This window comes from Pongo abelii, chromosome 16 (genome assembly GCF_028885655.2).
Source record: "Pongo abelii isolate AG06213 chromosome 16, NHGRI_mPonAbe1-v2.0_pri, whole genome shotgun sequence".
Lineage (NCBI taxonomy): Eukaryota > Metazoa > Chordata > Mammalia > Primates > Hominidae > Pongo > Pongo abelii.
The window spans coordinates 13,176,426-13,204,385 of record NC_072001.2 but is presented as its reverse complement, the minus strand read 5'-3'; the positions used below and the strand labels follow the sequence as shown (position 1 = coordinate 13,204,385).

Below are 27,960 nucleotides of genomic sequence, written 5' to 3'. Positions count from 1 at the left end.
GCAGCAGGGACAGGTAACAAGTGTGCCTGGGCTGCATCTGACCTGGAGTCCTACCACAGTCTACCTGCTGAGACAGCCCTCACAGCACTAGCTGGCATTGCCTCCATGTGGAGCTTGAGCACTAAGTATAAAGATGGCCACTAGGCAATAATATCCAAGTAAAGATGTCTGTCTCTTTAAAAATAATGCAGAGAAAATTTCCAACAAAATTCTTATACATATTTGTCTTCCAACTAAAGCTTCTTCTTGGAGTTAGGAATTTAGAACCAGCTTGATAAAAGGAAATAGACTACAATCATTAAGGCACAGTGTGTGGGCTGCAGTAATTCAGGGTTCAAGGCAGAACAAGCTGTCATGGGGAGGGGCAGGTGTTCTGCTTGATGCCTCCTTCACGAGGGGCAGGTGTTCTTCTGGACGCCTCCTTCGGAAGGGGCAGGTGTTCTGCTGGACGCCTCCTTCCGGAGGGGCAGGTGTTCTGCTGGATGCCTCCTTTGGGAGGGAAAGCTTAATCCTCAGGCAGTGGGAAGGTGTCTGTGGTAGCTAGTCTCCATGATGCTCCCAAAATAATCAACGGTCTGCCTACCTATAGGCTGCTGCTCTTATCAAATGGTGGAGGTGATTTACCCTCCCCTGAATCTGCACTGGCCTTCGGACTTATTGTTTTCAAGTGATGTTCTAGGGGCTGTGAGGACTGGCAGCTGCCACTTCTTCCTCCTCTTGGAAGCCAGCTGCCATAATGTAGGGAAGTCCAGCTATGCTGCTAAAGATACCACGGTGGAGGCCAAGTCAGGAAAGCTGATGTGCAGCCACCAGAGTGAAGCCTTTATGGCCCTCCAGCCTGGCTGGGCTGCGGGGAGAAAGCAGCCACATGAGAAGTCACAAGTGAGACTGGGAGAACGGACCAGCCAGGCAATTCCAGCTGCCCCAACTCCTGACCTACAGATGCAGGAGAAATAGTAACTTGCTGCTTTAGCCCCTAAGTTGTGGGGTGGTTTGTTATGAACTAATAACGCTGAACGAGTAAGTCTGCCTTTCAATCTGAGATAGTTTAATAAGCCCTTATAAAAGCTCATTTAATTTTAAGAAACTACAAACTAACAAAAACAAAAAGTTTTTAAAAGACAGAATCAGGCTTGGTCGGGCATGGTGGCTCAAGCCAGTAATCCCAGTACTTTGGGAGGTCAAGGCAGGTGGATCAACTGAAGTCAGGAGTTCCAGATCAGCCTGGCCAACATGGTGAAACCTCGTCTTTACTAATAATACAAAAATTAGCCGAGTGTGGTGGCAGGCACCTGTAGTCCCAGCTACTTGAGAGGCTGAGGCAGGATAATTGCTTGAACCTGGGAGGTGGAGGTTGCAGTGAGCAGAGATCCCACCACTGCCCTCCAGCCTAGGTATCAGAGCGAGACTCCGTCTCAAAAAACAAACAAACAAACAAACAAACAACAAAAAAAAAAACAGAGTCAGGGTGTCTCACTGTGTTGCCCAGACTGGTCTTGAACTCATAGGCTCAAGCAATCCACCAGCCTTGGCCTCCTAAAGTTCTGGGATTACAGGCGTCAGCCACTGTGCCTGGCCAAAAATTGACAAATTTTTAAATTAGAAATCCCCCAAAATAGGCTGGGTGCAGTGACTCACACCTGTAATCCCAGCACTTGGGGAGGTCAAAGAGGGTGGGTTGTTTGAGCCAGGTGGTCAAAACCAGCCTGGCCAACATGGCAAAACCCCATCTCTACTAAAAATACAAAAATTACCCAGATGTGGTGCTGCAGGCCTGTAATCCCAGCCATCCGGGAGGCTGAGGCAGGAGAATCGCTTGAACCTGGGAGACAGAGGTTGCAGTAAACTGAGATCACACCACTGAACTCCAGCCTGGGCAACAAAGCTACTCTGTCTCATTAAAGAAAACATTCCCCCAAATATTTGCAAATTGTGTATCTCATAAGAGACTTACATCCAAATGCATAAAGAACTATTACAATCCAACAATAAAAAGACTAACAACACAATTTAAAAATGAACAGAGGATCTGAATAGACATGCTTCAAAGAAAATACGCAAATGGCCAAAAAGCACAGGAACAGATGCTCCACATGGCTAGTCACTAGTCAAATGCAAATCTAAGCAATGAGACACGAATTCAAAGGCTATAGTTAAACAGTGACAAGTACCGGAAAGGATGAGGGGAAACTGGAATGTCATTTAAGCTGCTGGGGAGAATTTAAAATAGTGCAGTTGCTTTGGGAAACATCTGACAATTCCTCAAAAGGTTAAATACAGAGGTACCATATGACCGGGCAACGCTACCGCTAGGTATATACCCAAGAGAAGTGAAAACACAGCCCCCATCAAATATTGTTTTACCTATTCATGATAACCAAGAAGTAGAAACAATCCATATATCCACCAACTAATGAACGGCTATGAAAAATGTGATATAGCCATTTATACATGGATTATTTAACAATAAAAAGGAATGAAGTACATACCAAACACTGTTCATGGACCTTAAACTTTAAAAATATTATGCTAAGTGAAATAAGCCAGCTGCAAAATAAAACATGTATTGTACAATTGTATTTATATGGAAAATTCAGAATAGGCAAATCCACGGCAGTGCAAAGTATAACTGGTGGCTGAGGGTTGAAGGAAAGAAGAGCGTGTGACTGCCAACAGGTATAAAGTTCCTTTAAAAAATGCAGACTGGGCCGGGTGTGGTGGCTCATGCCTGTAATCCCAACACTTTGGGAGGCTCAGGTGGGCAGATCACCTGAGGTCAGGAGTTTGAGACCAGCCTGGCCAACATGGTAAAACCCTATCTTCACTAAAAATACAAAAATTAGCCGGATGTGGTGGAGTGCACCTGTAATCCCAGCTACCCAGGAGGCTGAGGCAGGACAACTGCTTGAACCTGGGAGGCAGAGGCTGCAGTGAGCCAAGATGGTGCCACTGCACTCCAGCCTGGGCAACAGAGCAAGACTCAGTTAAAAAAAAAAAAAGCAAACTGGGCACGGTGGCTCACACTTGTAATCTCAGCACTTTGGGAGGCAGGAGGGTAGCTTGAGATTAGAAATTTAAGACCAACCAGGGTGACACAGTGGGACTCTGTACCTATAAAAAATAAAAAAATAGCCCGGTGTGGTGGCACACACCAGTAGTCCCAGCTACTCAGAAGGCTGAGGAAGGAGGATCACTTAAGCCCAGGAGGTTGAGGCTGCAGTGGCCTGGGTTCATGCCACTGCACTCCACCCTGGGTGACAGAGACACTGTCTCAAAAAACAAAATAAGTTCTAAAATTAGGCCGGGCTTGGTGGCTCACACCTGTGACCCCAGCACTTTGGGAGGCCTAGGCAAGAGGATTGCATGAGGCCAGCAGTTTGAGACCAGCCTGGGCAACACAGTGAAGGTGCACCTGTTTATTCATTTATTTATTAATGAAAGTTCAAAACTTAGATTTTGGTGATGGCTGCACAACTCTGTGAATATCATAGAGACTACTGACATGTAAACCTGAAAGGGTGAATTGGATAAAGCTCTTACAGAAAAAGCTTATCACATGCATGCATAGACAGAGCCTACTCCACCCACCTCAGCCCCTGTGCTCTTGCAGCTCTGTCTCACACACACACGTGCACATAAGTGCATGTGTGTTTTGTTCATTTCTAGTAAAACAGTTCTGTCCCAGGGGCACTCACAGATGAAAGGTGGTGGTCACATGAGGCTCTCAGTGTGGTGCTGGCCCAGGGAGAGAGCTCATGTGGTGGAAACCCTTCTCCTCTACTCCACCGGGATGAATTCTTCTAGATAAGCATCACCTTCTTCATTTCGCAAAACGGGACAGGGATGCTTCTGGCCCACGCCTCAGGGCTCTGTGGGGCTTAGGTAAAGACACCTAGGAGAGACTATAAGGACAAACCAGATTCTTGCTTATGGCACTGATCCCTTCCACAGGAGCAGCTGGGGTCTAACTGAGCTCTCTGTAGGATTCACGGGGGCTGACCACAGATGGAAGGTGCTGGCAGTGAGCTCTGGGGCCAGAGGCTGGGCCTGCATCCCGTGTCCTCCTTATACCGTGGACACACAGGAGGACCCCGAGTGCTGCAGGCAAAGCCAACTGTGCCTGTGATCAATGAGCAAGTACCCCACCATGACTACCTGTGATCAATCAATGAGCAAGCACCCCACCCCGACTCCCTGTGATCAATAAACCACTCCTCCCAGACTCCCTGTGATCAATCAATGAGCAACCATGACACCCCGACTCCCTAGGATCCCCCACAGAGGGGTTCCAGAGTCTGTGACACTGTCCTTTCCTAGCCTCTCTGCCAGAGGGGCTCACTCACTAGGGCCTTACCCAGGACTTGGCCTTCAGGAACACATGGCTCTCCATATCCCTGCTGGATTTACTATGCGTCACGTCAGCTTTCATCATGGCATCCTCGCTGAAACACAAAAGGAGAGGTTTGCACACACCACTGAGTCCAATGCTGTGGGACCTTGGGCAACAGGCCTTGCAGTGGTGCTGTCCCCAGCACGCCAGCCTGGCTGAGGTCCAGGAGAGGCAAGAAGGAAGGTGCACTCAATAGAGAGCAATGACAGGCCGCTGAGTCAGGGAGAAAGTGAGCAGGGTGATGAGAAAGAAGGGACAGGAAAGATGGTCACCACGGAGCAAAGAAAAACCCCTGGCATGAGGCAGTGGGGGACTAGCCCCTAGGGATGGCTCACAACCCATTCAAGTTGAAGGAAGTACGTGTTACACTACTGGGCAGCAGCTGGCCTCTAGTTCCTAGTTCCCGCTCTCTGAGTGGCCTGCACCAACTCTGCCAGCATGGTAGGACCCAGATTCCTCCTCTGTAAAATGAAGGGGCCACATGAAGTCATCACTCAGTCCCTCCCAAGGCAATGGTCTGTCCCTGTGTGGGACAATGCAGGTTTCATATGAGGGATCAAACAGACAAGTCCCAACTTCAACAACTTCTAGCTGGGTAGGAGAAGAGAAGGACCACATAAATGTAATCGATATCTTTAAAAACACATTTACCAACAATTCTGTACTAAGAGATGGAATCCTGGGAAAGGTTTTTCGTCACACTGCTGCTCCGCAAGGACAGAGAGCCACGTGCGTCAGTTAAGCTGGAGCCCCCTTGATTGCAGCACACGCTGCCCCCACATTCACACAGGGCAAGACAGGAACAGGTGTGTACCTGTTAGGAAGGCCTGGCCTGTGGCTCCTGGGGACTGGCTGCCCTGGTCTGTTCATGGCCTGCCTTCTTCCCAGTAGGAGGGGTCTCTTCCCTGCCTGGCCTCCCTGCAATAGCCTTGAGGTGGTGGGATGACCTCACCTTTGGGCTCAGTGATGATTTGACGGACTCCAAGTCTCTCGCAGACATAACGGAAGGCTTGATTCCCAGGGTTACACCACTGATCGATATAATCATTTGAGCACGTCCCTAACATGTTGTTCACAGAGTCCTAGCACGTGCCTGTAAAAACAGCATACTTTATTTAACTATCATGCCACCAGCTACCTGTACACACATTCCACACAAGCACTGCTCAAAAATACAAGGGCAAGGGTGCTCTCTAATGTTGAAACCCAAATCCTTACTCCCATATATTTACATGGCAGAACACTAGGTTGGGACTTGGCAAGAAGCCAAGATTTTTAAATTTTTGCTTACCTCCTGTGTGAGAAGGAATAAGTCTCACAGAATAAACAGTAACTGATTTATGTGTGGCCTAATTCCAAAAGGGATTTAAGTGGCTTACATTAAAAATCCAGGTAAAAGGGGACCAATTAACATTAATACACAATAAAAAGCCCTAGTAACTGAGCCCAACACTTAGATACAAGCTTCCCACCAGCCAGGGAAAATAGAAAATCCAATGTATTACATAATGTTCCCTTTCTCACAATAACAAGTGTACCAGTTCCTCACAGGAAATAAACATTTCTATAGCATTAACCTTGATAATTTGTTATAGGCATCATCACACAACCTAATGAACAGTATCTTCAATTGCAGTTTATTCAGAATTATTTTGCATATAGAAATTTCTCATACTGATTCCCAAATTTAAATAGCACAAAAGATTCTTCCTGGCGGTGTGCGATGGCTCCTGCCTGTGGTCTCAGCACTCTGGGAGGCCAAGGCGAGAGGACTGCTTGAACCCAGGGCTTTGAGACGAGGCTGGGGGGCATAGTGAGACCTTGGCTCTACAAAATGTAAAATTAACTGGGCATGTTGGTGTGTGCCTATAGTTCCAACTACTCAGGTGGCTGAGGTGGGAGCCCTGGAGGTGGAGGCTGCTGTGAGCCAAGATCATGCCACTTCTCTCCAGCCTAGGTGACAGAAGAGATTCTGTCTTAAACAAAACTTCTTTCTTTTCAAGGAAACTAGAATGCCATAGAGAATTGGCAAGATACTTCAGGGAAAATTTGCTAAAATTTTAAATTTTCCAAAGAAATGCGTTTATTTGTTATTCAATCCTGGTACAAGAGCACTACAGCCCAGTGAGCTCCCAGGAGCAATGAGGTCTGCACGACTTGTAAACTGATCACCCAAAATATGATACACCAAGCCAGAGGCTAGGACGTTGGAAACAAACATTAAGCTGTTTCATGAGCCTGGAGATTATTTTCAAAGTTTTTAAGTTTTAGGCTCTTAACAAGACTTTTTAACAATCACACCCTTTTGTCATTGTTGTGTATTGGTGGCAATTAGTGGTAAAGAGATGGAAAATAAACACGTAAGACCACAGAAAGAAAACTGTCACCACACATCTTCCTAAATTTAATACCGAACCAGAATTTGCAAAGTGTTTCTAAAATGGCAACTTTTGCATGAAGGCTTTTCCCGATATACATTAATTATCAAAAGGATAACTTAAGAGGGGTTACGATCATTAACAATGCAAGGTAAAAATGTTTACAGGAAACACTTTGTAGTTAGTGCTCAATACAGTTTGGTGTACACCCAAACATAGCTCAGCTGCAATCCTTCCAAATACTAGCTCTAAAACCTGGAGACACCTTGGCCTTTTCCCTTACCACAGGACAGTGCAGTGACAGCATGGACTTTAGGATTCAGAGGTTGAATTCCAGCTCTAACACTTTTGGGTGGCCGTGGCAAAGTCATGGAATATCTGTTACCTCATTGTAGAGTGGAAATAATAAAACTACATACCTACCTTATACAGTTATTGTGAAGAGTAAATGAGTTAAATATGTCAAGGATCCACACCAGCATATATATATGTGTGTGTGTGTGTATATATATATAGTGTGTGTATATATATGTGTGTGTGTGTATAGTGTATGTATATATGTGTGTGTGTATATATACACACACACACATACACTAATCATGATCATTGATTTTATTTTCTTCACCACTTTCAAACAAAACTTTAGTGCTGTGTCTCTTGAGTTTGTTTCTCTCAAGTAGCTGGGACTGCTGGTGTGCCACCATGCCTGGCTAATTTTTGTATTTTTAATAGAGATGGTTTTGCCATGTTGACCAGGCTGGTATCTAACTCTTGACCTTAGGTGATCCATCCACCTTGGCCTCCCAAAGTGCTGGGATTACACAAGTGAGCCACCATGCCCGGCGTGAGGAACATTTTTTGATTCTATACATTATTCCATTTAACTGTGTACCCACTCTGAAGCCAAAAATACACTGCTTTAATTACTATAGTATGCCTCCTTATAAAAATATATGTACATTTAAAAATATTGTTTCTATACATTTTTTCTGTATTGTATGCTTAGTATTTTGTATGTGTGTCCTAAAATGAGGTGTTTTACATGCTTATTTTAATAGCTTTGAAAGTCTATCATAGTGAGTAGAGTTCTTGCTGTCATCGGTAAATAACATGGGAAAATACTGTTTTCTAAAACTTTGTTGAACTGATTAGTGTCTCGACTACTTTTACAGGATGATACTTTGCAAAACTATACTATTATGTCAATCACAAAAATTGTATTTTTAAATCTTCCTACCCTATATTGATAATTGGTGTTTTTGGTTGTCAGAGAATTATTGCAAACATTTTTTTTTTTAGATAGTCTCTCTTTGTCACCTAGGCTGGAGTGCAATAGAGCGATCTCAACCCACTGCAACCTCTGCTTCCTGGATTCAAGTGCTTCTCCTGCCTCAGCCTCCCGAGTAGCTGGTATTACAGGCACCCAGGTAATTTTTCTATTTTTGTAGAGATGAGGTTTCACCATGTTGGCCAGGCTGGTCTTGAACTTCTGACGTCAGGTGGTTCACCCACCTTGGCCTTCCAAAATGCTGGGACTACAGGCATGCACCACCACACCTGGCCACAAACAACTGTTTAACAAAGTAAGTTTAAAATAATAGGTAAGCCTTAAATTTCAGAATTTGAGATAAATCAAGGAATGAGCCACAAGTAAAAATCACTTACTTTTCAAAGATCACAAACCATTTGTTCCACCAAAAGGAGAGCGAGTGGTAGAGCTGCTTGATCCCCCTGGAGAAGACACCAGTATCACCAAGCTGGTGCCACAGGTATGTGTCTTCTGCAGTATTTTTAGAGGCAGCCCACAGCTAGTATTTGCTGGAGAAAGGAATGAAAATACTAAGTCTAAATATTTGACACAGAAATTCATTTGATTACCAAAACAGATTAGGGTATAAATGAGGGAGCCCCAAACTGAAACTAAGATAAATCCCAATTATGAAAACAGAGCAAGAAGTAATAGCTAAGGAAAAAAAAATACTTATCTTCTGACTCCACAACCTGACCCCAGTTATGCGCTCTATTATTATAAGGCCTCCTATGATAGGGTCTGACATTTCTTGAGGGTGTTCCCAATCCTCAATATGGCCTCATGCCTCTACAAATTATTCCAAAAAAATTTCTCACGTGGACTAAATCTCAAAATAAGAGAAGAAATCCTATTCGTGTTTCCCCTAAAAAAACTGATATAGTTGAATACACTTATCTGAAATGCTTGGGACCAGAAGTGTTTGGATTTCAGATTTTTTCAGATTTTGAAATATTTGCATTACACTTAAGAGTTGAGCATTCCTAATTGAAAAATCAAAAATCCACAATACTCCAATGAACATTTCCTTTATTTTTATTTTTACTTATTACACCTGAGATTAGTGAGATTATTTCCTTTGAGCATCACATCAGCATTCAAAAAGTTTCAGATTTCAGAGCACTTTGGATTTTTAGATTTGGGATGAACCACCTGTATTCCAATCAAGATCTTGGGCTTTTATTTTCCATTTTATACAGCATAAATTCTTGACAGGTTTGTGATACTACACTCATAACAAACAACTTCCAACATAAAATCAGCCAAAAATTTCACCCTAATAAAAGCTTTCAAATATTACAAAACAATTTTATACCTGCGTAACTTATTGTAACCCTTTATATGTATTTTATTTTTCCTTTTATAAAGAGTCAATGACATAAACTATCATTAGGAAAATAATTATTGTTTCTAGTGAGGAGATGCAAAATGTACTTTAATCTCCCTTACTGGCATATCTGAAACATGGAGTTTATGGATTTTCCATATACAAGCCCAGTGAGAACTGATGATGTCAACAGAAAATCAGAGTGGTTCACTTAGAAAGCTGTCAGGCTATAAAATATAACTTAATGGCAGGGCACGGTGGCTCATGCCTATAATCCCAGCACTTTGGGAAGCCAAGGTGGGCAGATCACGAGGTCAGGAGTTCAAGACCAGCCTGGCCAACATGGTGAAACCCCATCTCTACTAAAAACACAAAAATTAGCCAGCTGTGGCAGTGTATGCCTGTAATCCCAGCTATTCGGGAGGCTGAGGCAGGAGAATCACCTGAACCCAGAAGGCGGAGGTTGCAGTGAGCCGAAATCAACATCATGCCACTGCACTCCAGCCTGAGTGACAGAATGAGATTCCATCTTGAGAAGAAAAAAAAAGTAGCCTAGATAGATGAAAATTCATTTTTAAATGGTTTAGATTAGAAAAGTAAAAATCAATCTGTCTGGTATTTGTTTTGAATGCCTGTGCTTCTAAAAACCTTCATTTTCATTAAACTGCAAGCCCCAAGAAGTATATTCTTCATTCAGGAACATAAATCCAAGAGGATAAATTTCCACTGGTAACAAACCCAAAAAAGGGAATAACTGAAAAATTAGGAACTTTGTTAGCATAACATTTTCACCAAGATGTTTTTAACAGATACACTCTTATTAACATGGTCATAGGTAGTAATTTATAATGGAATAAAAACTTATAGACCTCCTGAATGTTCACCTAATTTTCAAAACTTTACTCAGTTCATAACTGGTGAATTTCAATGTAGTGACATCATGTTAAATGAATACACAGAGAATGCATATAAAAGTACAATCCTTACTTGGGCCCTGCAGTTCGGGACCAGCCTGGGTAACATAGCAAGACCTTGTCTCTCAAAAAAAAAAAAAACAAAACAAAACACTGAAATCACATGTTTAAAATATTCAAACCAACTTCTACCAAGTTATAAATGTACCTTTGCCTTCTGATGGCTTTTTTTTAATACTGCACACATTTTCAACAAGCATTCCTTCAGTATTTCCATTGTTTAGGGTAAGATTTAATTTTCTCCCACGGGACAAGCCCAGATCAAGCCTTCAAACTTGTCATGACAACGTTTATTCAGGTAAAACAAACAAATAAATTGTCCTCTAAAAAGCTCAAATTATCCACTTACACAAGTTATAACAACTATTAACAATTTTATCATTTCTATTTGATACAATAGAGGCCTATGAAAATAAAATACTGTCCTTAAATTCTAGTGTGGACTAATAAGTATTTCATTTGGTGTGAGTATTTAACTTGGTAGTCGCACAACGAATTAATCATATTTTCACTTTCTAGCATTTCCAACTATGAAATTAAAGCATAAAATTACACTGAATTCATTAAATGCATATTAACTCAGATGCATTTTTCTACATATGGCATCTTTTTCTAGCCTTACCTTTTTACTACAGCTTATGGTTTGTTACAAATCCAGATATTTGGTATGTTATCTGTAAACTCTTATGGAACGATGATTTTTAATCTTTTGGGGAATCACAGATGGCTTTGAAAATCTCATGAAAGTTATGACCAGATACAGATAAAATGGTATTTGAAACTTTGAGGGAGTATGTTTAATAACCCCTTAAAGGTTTATGCTGGTTAAGAACTCCTCCTACTTTAAAAGTACAGTGGGCCGGGCACAGTGGCTCACGCCTGTAATCCCAGCACTTTGGGAGGCCGAGGCAGGCGGGTCACCAGTTCAGGAATTTGAGACCAGCCTGGCCAACATGGTGAAACCCCGTATCTCCTAAGATAACACCAAATTAGCCAGGCATGGTGGTGAGCGCCTGTAATCCCAGCTACTCTGGAAGTTTAGGCGGGAGAATTGCTTGAACCTGGGAGGCAGAAGTTGCAGTGAGCCGAGATCACACCATTGCACTCCAGCCTGGGTGACAGGGCCAGGCTCTATCTCAAAAAAAAAAAAAAAAAAAAGGACAGAACAGCATACATACTATACTACCTTTTATTAAGGTAGAAATTATGAACATATATAATGTAATTATATTTGCATAAAGAAACCCTGGAAGAATAAGTGAAAACTAGTAAATATGGTTACTTCTGGGGGATATGGTGGGGGTAGAATATAGAATTCATCAACATGGTGGGAATAACACTTCCCTGCATATACCTTTGTACACTGTTTTGACTTTAAAACTCTGTACAGCTATTTTAGAACATTAAATTGAAAAACAATGGTAAATTCTAAAAAAATATGTACTATAGAAAGCTTTTACTTGCTTGTCAAGACTGTATTTAGCAAAGACGATGCTAAATATCAGGTTTTCACATTCACAAAGCATATGAAAAACATGAAATCAACTAATTTATACTAACAGTGATGATGATAAAGTGTTTACAGTTAAAGATGGGGCTGTTCTGCATTCTTACAGGTTCATGCAAATTTATGTCCATAGCCTACAACATGTATTGGCTGGAATAAAAATCTGGACAATGACTGGAAAAAAAATAAGGTCAAGTATGCATAGGTAAGGGCTTTGTAAAGCACAGAGTAAGTGCTCAATTAAACATGGATGAACAGAGCTATACAGAGGAACAGGTCTGGGAAACTCAGAGCAACATAGCTGCTTGTTACTGTTTCAGAGTTTTGGAGATGGTGGAACCAGTCCAGGCAGTTAGCGTTGCTGATAGGGAGGCTCTATATCAAGAAAGTCTACTTAGAAGCATCTCATTAATATTTTCTGCAGACTTGCCCTCTTTTCTCATTAGTATTGAACGTTCTGAACTGGGTTGGCTACAAATACACCGTTTTCAACCTAATATACAAAAAAGGGAGATCCCAAAATGATTTATCTGTTTCCATTTAGTTAGCAAATTTCTACTTGAGGATATTATTGTTAGTAGCTGCTCAAAAATATTTCAAAAAACTACACCTGAGTAGACATACACCTTAAAACTACAATGTGCTATAGAAACTACTACAAACAAATGAGATTATTGCTAAGTTTGAGAGCTTTCATTTTTCCTAATAGCTCAGATTCTAAATGTAATGAGCCACATTTAATAGGTCTATGAAAAATTGTTAATTACAATTCCTTATACTGGATTCCACAGGCAGTGCTTACTAATTACATGCCCCTGACAGGTCAAAGTGAAATGCGAGGAAAACAAATCAGTCTTTGATTTCCTGTTAAGGACAAATATGGGAATGATGTCTTCTCAAAATATCATCAGTGACTAAAATCCAAACTCTCTATAAACAGCAGTAACACTAGCACCAGCTTGGGCCCTGGCAGAGCAAGCCTGGACAAAGGCAGAGTTTGCTAAAAATACATGTCAACTTCAACTGGATCTTTGCTGGTGCTTGGCAGTTTCTTCATTCTTCACTTGGTTAGGCCCCAGAAAAATCTTTGGAGTGGTAACTCCAAAATTCCTGCAACAATTTTTAGCTTAACTTTCAGCAGACCACCTGGCTTTCTGTTTTTTCACCTGGCTTTCTGTATTGCTACAAAGATCCAGACCACTTACCATAAGCTTCTCCCACTCACGTCTCTTCCAACTCTAGAATCTTGGAACTCAGCCTCATTTAGTCTTTCCTTCCTCTTAATTCAGAAAAAGAAGGATTTCACCTTATATTAAGATTAGCCCTTCCACTTCTGCCTCAAATCCTGTGCTCTCTTCTGCCCTTCATCATTAGTGTCTCCCTCTCTATTAATTTCCTTCTGTTTTCAAACATTCACAAGTCTTAAACAACACCTTGGTGGCCCATTAAGATATCATCCCTTTTGTCACATCTCATGGCCACTTTCTAGATCCAGGAACCAGGTTCCCACCAGCGACGACAGGCAGGACTGGCCTGCAGCTATGGGGTGTCTGGAGATTAAGAGAGAATGGAATGCAAAGTGACAAGTCTTCAGCAGCAAAGAGAAAGTAAAGGAGGAGCCCACGGAGAAGGGGCAAGAGAAGGTGAGTAAATTCAGGAGCACAGCCAGGAAAGATTTCCAAAGGTGAGGGTGCACATAGTGGGGGAGTCTTTTATGGCATATTCACAAATGTTAAAGGAAAAGATTTGTTAGAGTCCAAAAATGCCATTAGTATTTCCTCATCCCCTGCTTAACCCCTTGCATTTGGTGGTCCCTGAATTCAGCACCCTCTAATGAGTGCACAATCTTAATGGTCCACCAGTAACTAAGATCAAAACCAGTGACCCTTTCCTTGACTTCCTTGCAGGTCACACCATCACTGCCATCCTTCTTGGGATTCTGATTCTTCAGTCTTGGTGGCAGAACACAATCCTCATTTGTTTCTTTTTTTAGACAGAGTCTTCCTCTCCCACCAAGGCTAGAGTGTAGTGGCATGATCACCGCTTGCTGCAGCCTCAACTTCCCCAGGCTTAGATGATCTTCTCACCTCAGCCTCCCAAGTAGCTGGGACCACAGGCACGCACCACTATGCCCCGGTAATTTTTGTATTAGTATTTTCTGTAGAGACAGGGTTTTGCCATGTTGCACAGGATGATCTTGAACTTCTGGGCTCAAGCAATCTGCCTGCCTTGGCCTCTCATAATGCTGGCATTACAGGCATGAGTCACTGTGCCCAGCCTTGGTTCTTTTTAACATGAACACTTACCTCTGTGTAAAGTGCTTATTGTGCTGGTGGGTGAAGCCAGCAAGGTCCCTGCCCTTCTTCCTGTCTCTCTCTTTGCTGCTCAACATCTTCACTTGCTTAAATGAGACCTTGCCCAACGTTAGACTTAGCTTCTGTTGTCCAAGACTTCTACCTGCAACACTCTATCCCTACATCTTCGAGAGGTGGGATCTTTCCTAGCATTCAGGTCTCATTTCAGCATCACCTACTCAAAGAGGCCTTCCCTGGTTGCCAATCTAAGAAAGAATCTTCCCCAGCACCCACAAGCCAGAGTACATCAGACTTTTATTATCTGAACAGCACTTACCACTCTCTGAAAGTATTTTACTCATGAGGTCATGATTGTTTGCCCTTCTACCTCCCCATGCCTGACTGAATGCCAACTCCCTGAGAACAGGGATCCGCCTGCCTTCTTCGCCATAACATTCCCAGCACTTAGGAGGTATTCAATGAATACTTGATGGCTTGCTGAATACACAGATCAGGGCCCTTCCTCAAATCCAACTCCGCCTCTCTATGGCGACTCCCACATTTCTATTTACTGACCCATCTTTGCTGCTAAGAGCTAGTCCCACTTTTCTAACTATGCCTCACCCTACCCACCAACATTTCTACTTGAACAGCCTTCTGTCACCTAAAACTCAACACGTCCCCCTCTTACTTGTCTTACCTCAACCCTCCTGCTAGGTTAACCTTTAGCAAGTACAGCTCCATTTATGTCGGACAATTCTAAATATACCCCTTTAAAGGCATCCAAGATAAAAATCAATCACTTTAAGCTTGGCATTCAGAAGCATTATCTAATCCAGTCCTCTGAGAAAATCAATGGACACCTTAAAGTCAAACACAATGCTGTATTATTGTAATTGCGTACTTTGAAAAGACTGCAAACAAAAACTGATAAAGCACCTGTGTGACATAAGTAGGGCTGAGGTTTGCTCCAAACTGGTAAATCTGCTGGGAATCCCTACTTCAGCAAAGATCCTCTTCAGGGAAAGAAGCCGCTGATTCAGGAAGGAGAGGAAGAGCTGGGAGGAGTCAGAAGCAGCCCAGAGTCTCATCACAAGGGGCTTCCTTCCTGCCAACCACTCTGGTCCAAGTCATATCATCTCAAGACAGATGATTGGACCAGCCTCCCAACCTGTCTCCCCACTTCCCCGGGCACCCCAATGGTTTACTCTCTGTGTGGCCAGTTTGTTAGCAGAAAATGACTATTATTATACTATAAAATTGAATGTCATGGGGAGTTTAGTTTGCTTTGGTCACTACTGTATTCCCAGTGTCAAGAAGACTATATAGTACACGTTCAAAAAATATTTGTGATGTGAATAAATGTATCCACAAAAACATAAACCACAATAATCAAACTATTTGTCAGTGTATTATTTATTAATACGCATTTGCCACTTGTTCATTCACTATGTCATTTGCTACAAGTGGAAACAGGGAAAAATGTATGCAACACAGCCTTAAAAAAAGGAACATTTTATGCATTAACTTTGAGTTGAGTGATGCAGCACCTCAAAGCCCAGGTCCAAGACAATCCTGTTACAAAACCATTGCTGTCATGTCAGTTTGGAATTGTGTACCACTAGCAATATAATAATATATCCTGTTAAATCTAAGCAAGGCAAGTTTTTGTTACCTTGAAATAAATCATTGATGTAAAAGAAGAGCTGTGCTAGGCGATCAAAAAGAAGTGGTTTCACCTCTGGGAATTAAAAAAATATATATCAAAATCCTTTCAATCATAGTACATTGAATTAAATGACTGCAAATTTTCATGATACATACCAGAGAAGCTACTTAAAAGAATCCAGCTCACAAGCTGAAGGATCTGTGACCAACAATAGAGGCCATCCCAGAAGGAAGGCTCTTAAACAGGAATGCTTCACAGGAATGAAACCCCTCCTGTAACACAAGTGAACGGTAAATTCTTATATGGAACTCTTCAGTCAAAAATTATGCTCTAAAAAACCAGTTTATTTTGTGCTCTATAGTTGCTTCACTCTTAGACTAGTTTTTTGTCATCAATATAAACAGCCTTAGGTTAGATGCCAGACTTCCTCAGAAAAAGGATAAGATGATTAGTATTAGAATGCATTGCCATCTTTATCAATATAGTTCTCAAATACCAAAAAACTTCATCAATTGGAAAGAAAGCTAAAAGTTACAGAATTTTTAAAATAAAATTTATTATCTTGGGGTACATGCAGTAATGTCAACAGTGAAAATGCGTACAATGTTATGTAATACAGCTAGAATTTCATTAGAGGCCATAGGCCAAATCCCAACTCTGAGCAGCTCCATCTTTAGAGGCTCAAATGTCTAGGCTGCTTATATTTCCACCAGAGTGAGGACCTGGGGCTTCCCTTTTTTCCTTTCTCACCCAAGCCTTATATAGTGACATGCACCAGGACTCTGTCCTAAGACCTGCTTTCATGACATGAATCCTCTGGACAGTCTCATCCACATCATAGCTAAAACCATCGCTTTTAACATGAGGGGTCCTAAATCTGTATCTCTAGCCCAAATCTCAGTCCTGAGCTTTAGACTCATTATTTCACTGGGTACTGGATATGACCGCTTTGATGTCCCATAGGCATCTCTTAAGTGAAACATCTTTCCTTCCAAGCCTGCTCCTCCTGTATTTCTTTTCTCAATGAATGCCATCCATCTTCCCAAGTAGGAAACATAAATGTCAACCTAAATTGCTATCCTCACTACCATCGTCTGCACCCAGCTTCCAATTAAATGGTTTCTCACCAAATCCCTAAAACTTGGGCTGGGTGTGGTGGCTCACGCCTGTAATCTTGGCACTTTTGGAAGCCAAGGCAGAAGGAATGCTTAAGCCCAGGAGTATGAGACCAGCCTGGGCAACATGGTAAACCCCCATTTTTACAAAAAACAAAACAAAAACAAAAAACTAAACAACAAAAATCAAAACAAAAAACATAAAAAAAAAACAAAAAAACCCTACAAAAAACAAAAAGACTAGCCAGGAGTGGTGGTGCACACCTGTAGTCCTAGCTACTAGATTGAGGGGGGAGGAATGATTGAGCCCAGGAGGTCAGGGCTGCAGTAAGCCATGATTGTGCCAGTGCACTCCAGCCTGGGTAACAGAGTGAGACCTTGTCTCAAAAAAAAAAAAAAACCCCAAAAAAACCCCCAAAGAATTATTCCACAAACATTTATCAATCAAGCTGAACATCTAAACATGAAGAAGAGTTAGATATGGTTTCTGCCTGCTGAGAGCTCATCATGTGTGGAAAAATGGATGCTGAAAGTGTCACGATAGAGGTAAGCACAGGGAGCCATGGGAGCACATAGAACAAGGAGCTAACCCACACTGGGCAGTAACTGAAGGCTTCTTGATGGTGCTGATACCTGAGTCGCAGCTTAAAATACAACTCAGGGTTACCCAGACCAATCAGTCCATTGGCTGGAATATATTTGACACACAAAAAATGTTTGTTGATTATAAGAATATTAGTGACCCTATGAAATTTACATTACTGGCTAATCCAATTAACTGAATATATTTAATTACATCTTCAGTTTGTTCTCTTAAATTACAGGCTTTTCCCTTTTATTTGCATAATGTAACATATTCTTTCTTCAAATCCAACAGTGCAAAGATTAAAGTCCAACTCAGCTCTATTTATAATGAGTTTCAAATTCAACAAATATTATTTACAAAAGGTGTCAGGTATTTAAGAAAGGTTTTTTATTTTTGTTTTTGAGACAGGATCTCACTCTGTCACCCAGGCTGCAGTGCCGTGGCACAATTACAGGTCACTGCACCCTCGACCTCCTGAGCTCAAGTGATCCTCCTACCTCATCCTCCTGAGTAGCTGGGACTACAGATGCATGCCACCATGCATGGTTAATTTTTGCATTCCTTGTAGATATGGGGTTTTGCTATGTTGCCCAAGCTAGTCTTGAACTCCTGGGCTCAAGTGATCCACCCGCCTTGGCCTCCGAAGTGCTGAGATTACAGGTGTGAACTACCACACCTGGCCAAGAAAAAGGTTTTCAATGGGTATCTAAATAAATGTTAGTAAAGAGTGGTGGAGTGTGGAAGCAGTAAGTGAAATCTTACTTGTAAGAAGGACTCTGCCCTGGTGATAGTATCCAGGAAGTTGGTAAATTGTTTTCCATGTTCATAATTATTCACCTTGTACCAAATACATTCTAGAGCAGAAACAGTAAATATAAGCATCTAGCTGTACCACAATAAAAAAGTGCACAGAACATAATTATCACTAAAGTGACAAATAAGTGACAAAGTAAAAAAGCCATTAGTCTTACACATCCTAGCTAACTCATGAGGTAGACTACAACAGATACGTTCAACAACTTGGTAATATAGGGAAAAGCTTACAGTGAAAACATAAATGGAGAAAATTCACATATAATGAATAAGGTAAGCTTTATATCACATAGTACTCCAAGAAAGTATAAACATCTGAATTGAAAGTTTGAGAATACCCTAAACTTCAATTAGGGTAGGCTGGGTATAATGTAAAAATGATAGAAATTTAGTAAGTGGAAATCTAATTAACTATCATATTCTGTTTAAAAGATTCAGAGTAGGAGGAGGAGAATTGGCCTGGAACCAACTAAAAGCAACTTTAACCACTAGAAAAATCAGGAGTAGCTTATCCAGTAATGAAACACTCAGTTTGGTCCAAAGAAATATCATTTCCCCGCCACCCCCCACCAGTGGAGGAATGAAATGCTTAGGCTTTACTATGGCCTGGATGAAAGGCTTCTCACTGCCCTTTCCTTTAATTCTATAATTAAGAAACTTTCCAATGACAAATTTGGTTCCCATATATGCTGATAGCAGACAGGAGATATTCTAGTCGGCAGATGTGAGCATTTTGCTTAACAGAAATAATTAACTTAATAATTAGCTGACAATCTGGCTTACATTAGTCTCCTCTGAGTTTCATTACCATTAACGGGATGACTCTGGGGGCCTCACATTAAGTTTCTGGACATACAAAGATGAAGAATCCTTGGATTGCGACAGTCATCAAAGTAGAGGCACCCAGTGAGTCTTGGTGGCATCCATCCAGCAGTGTTTCCTGAACGGCACCCAGTGAGTCTTGGTGGTCACCCATCCAGCAGTGTTTCCTGAACAAAATCCCTCTCCCTTCCTACTGCCTTGAAATTACAACAGAAACATTCATGCTCTAAATATATGATTACCACAGACAGATAGATAGTCATCAAAGTAGAGGCACCCAGTGAGTCTTGGTGGCATCCAGCAGTGCTTCCTTAACAAAATCCATCTCTTTTCTTACTGCCTTGAAATTACAACAGAAACATTCATGCTCTAAATATATGATTACCACAGACATAATTACAGCATAGGAAGGCTCTTCTTGTCTAGAATTTAGCACCCTTACAAAAGAAACCCATTTGTAAACTATCTTGTCCCATCCTCACGCAACTCTTACCTTCTTGTAATGTTTGACTCAACCACTAGTAAGACCTCAGCAAGACTGGCTCATCTGTTACACAGTTAATGTAGTGAAGCAGCAGAGAGTTGTTTAGCACTGAGCCCATCTGAGAAGGCAGCTGCCAATGACAGAACAACTGATCAGCAGTTAAGTATCTGAAAAGTGAATAAGGAAATCATCATACAGAAAATATATAACAAAAATAGGCTGGGTATGGTGGCTCATGCCTATCATTACAACACTTTGGGAGGCTGAGGCAGGAGGATCACTTAAGCCCAGGAGTTTGAGACCAGCCTGGGCAACTATTTTTAATATATATATATATATATATATATATATATATATTTTTTTTTTTTTTAGACAGTCTCACTCTGTCAACCAGGCTGGAGAGCAGTGGTGAGATCTTGGCTCATCACAACCTCTGCCTCCCAGGTTTGGGCAATTCTTGTGCCTCAGCCTCTGAGTAGCTGGGACTACAGGCGTGCACAACCATGCCCAGCTAATTTTTGTATTTTTGGGTAGAGATGTGATTTCACCATGTTGACCAGGCTGGTCTCAAACTTCTGATCTCAAGTGATCCACCTGCCTTGGCCTCCCAGTTAGGATTTATCAGTGTGAGCCACCATGCCCAGCCTGATACAAATTTTTTAAAAAATTAGCCAGGCGTGGTGGTGCACATCTATAGTCCCAGCTACTTGGAAGGCTGTGGTGGAAGGATCACATAAGCCCAGGAGTTCATGGCAGCAGTGAGCTATGAATGTGCCACGGCCTGGGTGACAGAGTTAAGACTCTGTCTCAAAAAAAAAAAAAAAAAAAAAAAAAACGAAAAACAAAAGGCCATGAAGGAAGTTCAAATAGAAAAATGCAAACAAGCATATGGTCCAGTCACATACCTCTAAGAAATGGATGTTCTGTAAAAGTTGGGGGAAGCTTTGAAGCTGTTCTAATGGAAATGATCCACTTCTATTCAATCAGAAAGACTCATCTCTTTTTCTCCACATTCTTTAGGGTAGCTACTAGAATCGAGCACTAGTATAACTGAGAGAGAATTCCACTTCTAAAAAAAAAGGTAATAAAACAATCTATTGTTGGACTAAACAGACTTACGCTCCACAAATATAAAAGCAGCTATTAAGGTGTTTCAATTAAAGGAATCTGAATATGGTTTACATAGAATCCTTCCTGGGTAACTGACATGTATTTAAATATTTATAATCTCCTCTAAGATCTGAATGGTTATTATTTGGATTTAACAAAAGAAAGCCATGCAAGTTGTTCAGGCTTTAGATACTTACTCTTTTTAGAGGACAAATATTAGCTGGACCTAACATCAACTTCAGAGGTTCTGGAGAAGGTCCCTGGTTTCTTTGCTTCACAGCAAGCTGAGCCATCTTCCATAGATTCTTTGAATTCTTCAAATAGATCTATAAATTTGGATATAAAGTACAAGAGAGTAGGTATCCATAAATTGGAGCAACATAAAAGTCTAAAACTCCTCTTTAATTGAAAGTATAATATGAAATCCTGGACATTTTACTGAGTGAATGGAGAGATCTAATCCATCTGGCAAGTCAGTTAAGAGAGCTTCTGCCATTTTTCTTGACATGTTATACTGTAATAAACTGACATGTAATACTGTAAAGCTCTGTAAAAAAATTTCTAACCTAGCCTATTTGTTTAAAGGGGATGTTAACAATTCATGCTCCCTTGAACCTCTTCATTTTTGCCTTTAGGACGGGAAGGTTCATTAACTCAATCAATTACTAATCAATCAATTACAATACTCAATCATTACTAAACACACACAATCAGTTACTAAGTATTATCAAGCAGTAACCAAAAAATTCATATTAAGGCTATCATACCCAAACTGAAATATCCAGAAGCCAACTTAAGTAGTCCATGCCTCCTTGGCAAGACTATGGATACCACCTTTTCCTTGTGATAGTAAAACGTATCCATTTTCTTACCTCACCCAGTATCAGCTTTTATGCTTTACAGATAAAGCGGACAATGAACATACTGTATAGAAATCTTGAACTCTTAATTAAAAGGTACACACAGAATTATATCTAAATCATTGGCTACAATGATCTAAAATGTAGTTTTATCTAAATCATTTGCTATGATTAAAACCACTTTATTTACATCTTATATTAATCACAGGACAAAAACTCTTACGTTACCTTTATTTTCAGAACTACAGCCAGTATTGCTATCTGGCACAGGCAACATGTCTTCATAACCCCATGATACTATGTGTTTGCCCCCAAGCAAACAGGAGGGAGATACAGGCCCCCCCCCTTCCAAAAGCAACAGTGTAGCGGAGAGAAGGAAAATCAAAGACACTGAGATGATTCATTTTAGCAAGAAGTGAACCTGCCACCCCAAAGAGCATAAAACAAAATCTTAAAATTAAGCTGTATAATATTTTCTATGAATATTATTCACAAAACTTATTCTCAATTTTTTTTTTAAAAATTACAAAACTGTTTCTGAAAAGTTACAATAAAATTATATCTGTGTGTAAAATATATCTATCTTATGTGTACATTTGTGTGTGTGTGTGTGTGTGTGTGTGTGTGTGTGTGTGTGTGACAGAGAGAGAGAAGGGGTTATGAATTAGGAAGCATATGTACCAAAACATTAGAAATAGTTATCTTTGGGTAATGAGATAATGAATGATTTTCACTTTCTTCTTTATACCTTAAAATATCATCATCTCAAAATTTATAATCAGAATTCATTATAAGCTACTGTATTTTTATTTATGTATTTATTTATTTATTTAGTGAGACGTAGTCTTACTCTGTCACCCAGGCTGGAGAGTGCAGTGGCGCGATCTCAGCTGGCTGCAACCTCGGCCTGGCAGGCTCAAGCAATCCTCCCCACCTGAGCCTCCTGAGTAGCTAAGACCAACCGAAGTTAAGTTTTCTTCAGTTTGAAGTAACTTATTATAATTATATGTTTTTTAGCCTCATGGTAACCAGAAAACAAAAATCAATAACAGACATCCTAAACATAAAAAGCAAGGAATTAAAACACACTACCAGAAAATATTACTTCACTACAAATAAAGACAGGAAGGAAGGCGAGGAGGAAAGAAAAGAAAGGAAGAAAGAAAAAGAGATCAGAGAGAAGAGAAAGAGGAAGGGAGAAAGAACAAAAAAGAGTAGCAAAACAAGAAAACAAGTAAAAAACGGCAGTAGTATGTTTTTACCTGTTAGTAATAACCCTGAATATGTGAATTAAATTAAATTAAGAAAGACTGGCTGAATGGATTAAAAGAGAAGACCCAATTATATACTGCCTACAAGAAACTCAGTTCACCTATAAAGACACACATAGACTGAAAGTGAAGGGATGATGAAAGATATCCCACACAAATGGAAACAAAAAAGCAGAAGTAGCTATACTTAGATAAAATAGACTTTAAGTCAAAAAAAAAAACAAAAAATAAAGATAATTATGTAATGAGAAAGAAGTAAACAGCAGCCTAACAATTGTAAGTGCATATTCAACCAACACTCAGGCACCTAAATACAGAAGCAAATATTAACAGACCTTAAAGGACAGATGGACTGCAATATAACAGTAGAGAACCTCAACACTTCACTATAACCAACACCCCACTACCGTCAATGAACAGATCATACAGACAACAAAATATCAGTTAAACTTTACTCTATACGAATGGACCAAACAAACATTTACACAGCTTTCCACTCCACAACTGCACAATGGATATTCTACTGAATAGCACATGGATTATTCTCCAGGACAGACTATGTGTTAGGCCAAAAAACAAGTCACAACACATTTTTAAAAACTGAATTCATATCAAGTATCTTTTCTGACCCCAGTGGAATAGTATTAGAAATCAATAATGAGGAACTTTAAAAACTGAACAAATATATGGAAATTAAAATACCTGCTCATGAACAACCGATAAATGAAAAAATAAAAAGGAAATTAAACAGTTATTGAAACAAATAAGAATAGAAACACAACATAACAAATCCTGTGGGATTCAGCAAAGGCAGCTGTAAGTTTGAAAAGTGCATACCTATAACTGCCTACAAATCAGAAACGTAGAAAGATATCAAATAGCCAACCTGACAGCACAGCTCCAGTCCTGAGAACAAGAAAAATCAAATGCTAGAATTAGTAGAAAAAATATCATAAAGATAAGAGAAGAAATTTTAAAAATAGAAACGAAAAATACAAAAAGTCAATGGAACAAAGTGCTGGGGTGTTTTAGAGAAATGAAAATTGACAAGCTTTAACTAGACTAAGGATAAGAAAAAAAATCATAGTGAGAAAGGAGACATTACAGTTGATAACAGAAATATGAAGGCTTGAAGAGATTATTAAAAACATCTATATACAAACAAACTGAAAAATCTAGAGGTGAATAAATTTCTAGACACATAATGAATTCCCAAGAAAGAATGATTTAAAAAAAACAAACCTGAACAAACCAATAATGAGTAATGCAATTAAAGCAGTAATAGTCTCCCGGCAAAGAAAAACAGAAGAATCATGGTTTTACTGTCAAATTCTACCTAACATTTTTAAAAGAGCTAATACCAATTTTACTCAAAATATTCCCCATAAAATGAAGAGGAAGGCAGGCTTTGAAACTTGTTCTATGAGGACAGCATGACCCTGGTACAAAACCCAGACCAGGACACAACACAAAAAGAAAACCATAGCCAAATATCCCTGATGAACAAAGATGCAAAAAATCCTCAACAAAATACTTGAAAATCGCATTTGACAACACAATAAAAAGATCATCTGCCATGATCCAGTGGGATTCATCCCAGGAATATTAAAATGATTCAATAAACACAAATAAGTGTGATACCACATTCAGCAAATCAAGAACAAAAGCCATATAATCATTTAAGTAGATGCTGAAAAAATCAACATTCCTTCATGATAAAAACTCAACAACATGAGCACAGAAGGTACTTATCTCAGTGCAATAAAGGCCATATATGACAAACCCCCAGCTAACATCATTATCAACGGGAAAAAGTTAAAAGCGCTTCCTCTAACATCTAGAACAAGTGTGGCTACTTTTACACCACTTTTAATCATCATAGTACTGAAGTCCTAGCTAGAGCAACTGGACAGGAGAACGCAATAAAAGGCATCCAAATTGGAAGAAAGGAAGTCAAATTGTCTGTTTGCAGGTGACATAAACATACATCTATACAGAGAGAACCCCAAAGATTCCATAAAAAACCTAGTAGAAATAATAAATTCAGTCAAGTTGCAAGACACAGTATCAATATATAAAAATGAGTAGCATGCCCATGCACCAATAGTGAAATATCTAAGAAAGAAATCATATTTCATTACCAAAAAAATCATATCTAGAGATAATCTTAACCCAAAAGGCAAAAGATCCCACAATGAAAACTATAAATCATAGATGAAAGATATTAAAGCAGACTCAAGTAAATGGAAAGATATCCCATGTCCACGCACTAGATGAATATTGTTAAAATATCTATATCACCCAATGGGATCTACAGAATCAATGCAAGAGACATTGTTCATAGAAATAGTAAAAACCAACCTAAAATTCACATGGAAATGCAAAATACCTCAGATAAACAAAACAATCTGGTATAAAAAGAAAAGCTGGAGACACCACACTACCTGATTTCAAAATATACTACAAATCTATAGTAAGTATGGTACCATCAAAACAGCATAGTACTATCAACAAAAGGGGTGAGGGAGAGACAGAGAGGAATGAATGACAGACATAGACAAGTGAAACAGAACAGAGAAATCAGAAATAAATTCACGCATTTATGGTCAACTCATTTTTAACAAAGGCACCAAGAACACACATTTGGGAAGGACAAACTCTTCAATAAACTGTGCTAGGAAAACCCAACACCCACATGCACAGGAACATATCTAGGCTGTTATCTTACCATATACAAAACTCTACTCAAAGATTTAAATGTAGGACATGAAACTATGAAACTACTAAAGAAAACATAAGATAAACGCTTCATGAAATTGGTTAAGACAAGGAATTTTCAAATAGACATCAAAAGCAAGCAACAAAAGCAACGATATAATTAAACTTAAACCCTTCTGCACAGCAGAGGAAGCAATCAGAATGAAGAAACCCAGAGAATGGAAGAAAGTATTTGCAAACTATGCATCAGGCAACGGGTTAATACACAGAACATAAAGAACTGAAACTACTCAAAAGCAAAATTACAAATACTCTTATTTAAAAAACATTTACCCAAAACCTTTGTCCCCCACCATTATTTCCCCACTTTCTTTTCCCGACCGCCTTGGCCCCAACTCCCTCTCGCTACCCTTTTTCTTCCTCCACCTACTCCCAAACTTTTTCACCACCATTTTTCTTTCTCCACCGTCATTTCGCAAAGCCTTCTCTGCTCTCCCGCTCACCACCCTTTCCCCATCCATCTACCCAAACCCTTTCCCCACTGTTTTCTCCCACCATCTTTTCCCTTACTCCCTCGCCACCTTTTCCCCCTCCCGCTCTCATCACGCTATTTTGCTCCTTCATCTAAGCAAAAACATTTTCCCCCGTCTTTTCCCAAAGACTTCTCCCCACTCCTGCTGCTCACCACCCTCTTTTCCACCTTCATCTACCCAAAAACTGTTTTCCTCATCGTCTTTCCCCCACTCCTCCTTGCCACCCTCTTTCCCTTCTCCATCTACTCAAAAACATTTCCCCCCGTTTTTTTACAAAGCCTTCTCCCCACCCTCTTTCCCCCCCTCCATGTATCCCCCAAAACTTTCCCCACCATCTTTTCAGTCTCCCCGCTTTACCACTCGTACTCTTCTTTCCCCTATCCTGCTTGCCACCCTGTTTTGCCCTCCATCTACCCCAAACTATTTTTCCGTCTTTTTCCCAACCGTGTATCCCTGCTCCCTCTCGCCACCCTCTTTCCTCTCCCTCGTCACCCTCTTTCCCCTCTCCATCTATCGAAACACTTTTTACCCACCGTGTTTTCTTTCTCCACCGTCTTTCTCTTCTGCCACTGTCTTTTCGCAAAACCTTGTCTTCCTCCTGCTGGCTACCCTCTTTTTCCTTCTCCCACTTGGTACCCTCTTTTGCTCCTCTACCCAAAACCTTCCCCCCCCCACTGTATTTTCGCCCCACCGTCTTTTCACAAAACCTTCTCTCCCTACTGCTCGCCCCCGTTTTCCCGCATCCCTACCCTCTCTTTCCCCCTCCAACTACCCATAAACTTTTTACCCGCCGTCTTTCTGCAAAACCTTCCCTCCCTCCCGCTCCCCACCGTTTTTCCACCTCCATCTACCCAAAACCTTTTTTCCCCACCATCTTTTTGCAACGCTTTCTCCTGCTAGCTATCCTTTTTTCCCTTTGGCACTAACTATCCACTTTACCCCCCTCCATCTACCCCAAAACTGTTTTCCTTCTCCTACCGCTTCAGGCGGCTGCTATCTCAGTCGCTGCCAACAACCGCAGCGAGGCGAGCCGCGCTCCCGTTGGCTCCAGCCTCCAGCATACGGCCAGTGACTCCCGAGTCCTAATCCTCTAGCCCGGGCACTGAGCAAACCAGCGAGACACAGAAACCTGAAAAATCCTGATCCGTTGTCAGCATCATTTATATACTGCGGTTATGCCCATGGCGGTTCCTGGACTGCATGTTGTGATTGGATGAGAAAAAAACCTCCAGGCTTACTCTGATTGGACTTTATTATCATGTTCTGATTGGATGATAGCAAGTCTTAACCAATCACAGCATGAAAATAAAGTCCAATCAGAGTAGGCCTAGAGGTTTTTCTCTCCTCCAATCAGAACATGTAGTCCAGGAACTGTACTTGTATAACCTCGGTATATAAAATATGCAGAAGTTGCGTCAGATCATTTTGGGCTCTTCTGTGTCAGGCGGAGGAGCTACTCTGTGCCCGGCTTAGAGAACTGGAAGGGACCGCCACGTTCCGCTGGCTGGAGAATGGATGGAGCCTGGAGCCCTGGAGCCTGGGACACTATCTCGCTGCGGTTGGTGGTGGCGACAGAGTACTAGGAGGGCGGCCGGCAGTGGGAGCTTATCCTGCCAGGCTAGAGAACTAGGAGAAGGAAGAGGCACTGCCACATGCTGGAGGCTGGAGCCTGAGCAACCGTGGCTCACCTCGCTGTGGTTGGTGGTGACATCAGAGACTGCAGCTCGGCCACAGTGGTGGAAATGTGATGGGGTAGGTGAGTTTCCCGGGGCTGCCCTGTACGCTTCTGGGAGCAAGGGT

At 40.9% G+C, this 27,960-nt stretch overlaps 1 long non-coding RNA gene across 1 annotated transcript; it reads right to left on the bottom strand.

The window, feature by feature from the left end:
• Positions 1-1,983: 1,983 nt before the first annotated feature.
• On the bottom strand, positions 1,984-27,344 carry LOC129050065 (uncharacterized). The gene is made up of 11 exons (XR_008513495.2): positions 26,694-27,344; positions 20,976-21,104; positions 20,574-20,737; positions 19,678-19,835; positions 18,312-18,403; positions 16,004-16,120; positions 15,855-15,920; positions 8,434-8,586; positions 5,343-5,483; positions 4,355-4,442; positions 1,984-3,902 (listed from the first exon to the last, which is right to left on the bottom strand). It is a non-coding gene; the product is annotated as an uncharacterized LOC129050065 (long non-coding RNA).
• Positions 27,345-27,960: the final 616 nt, after the last annotated feature.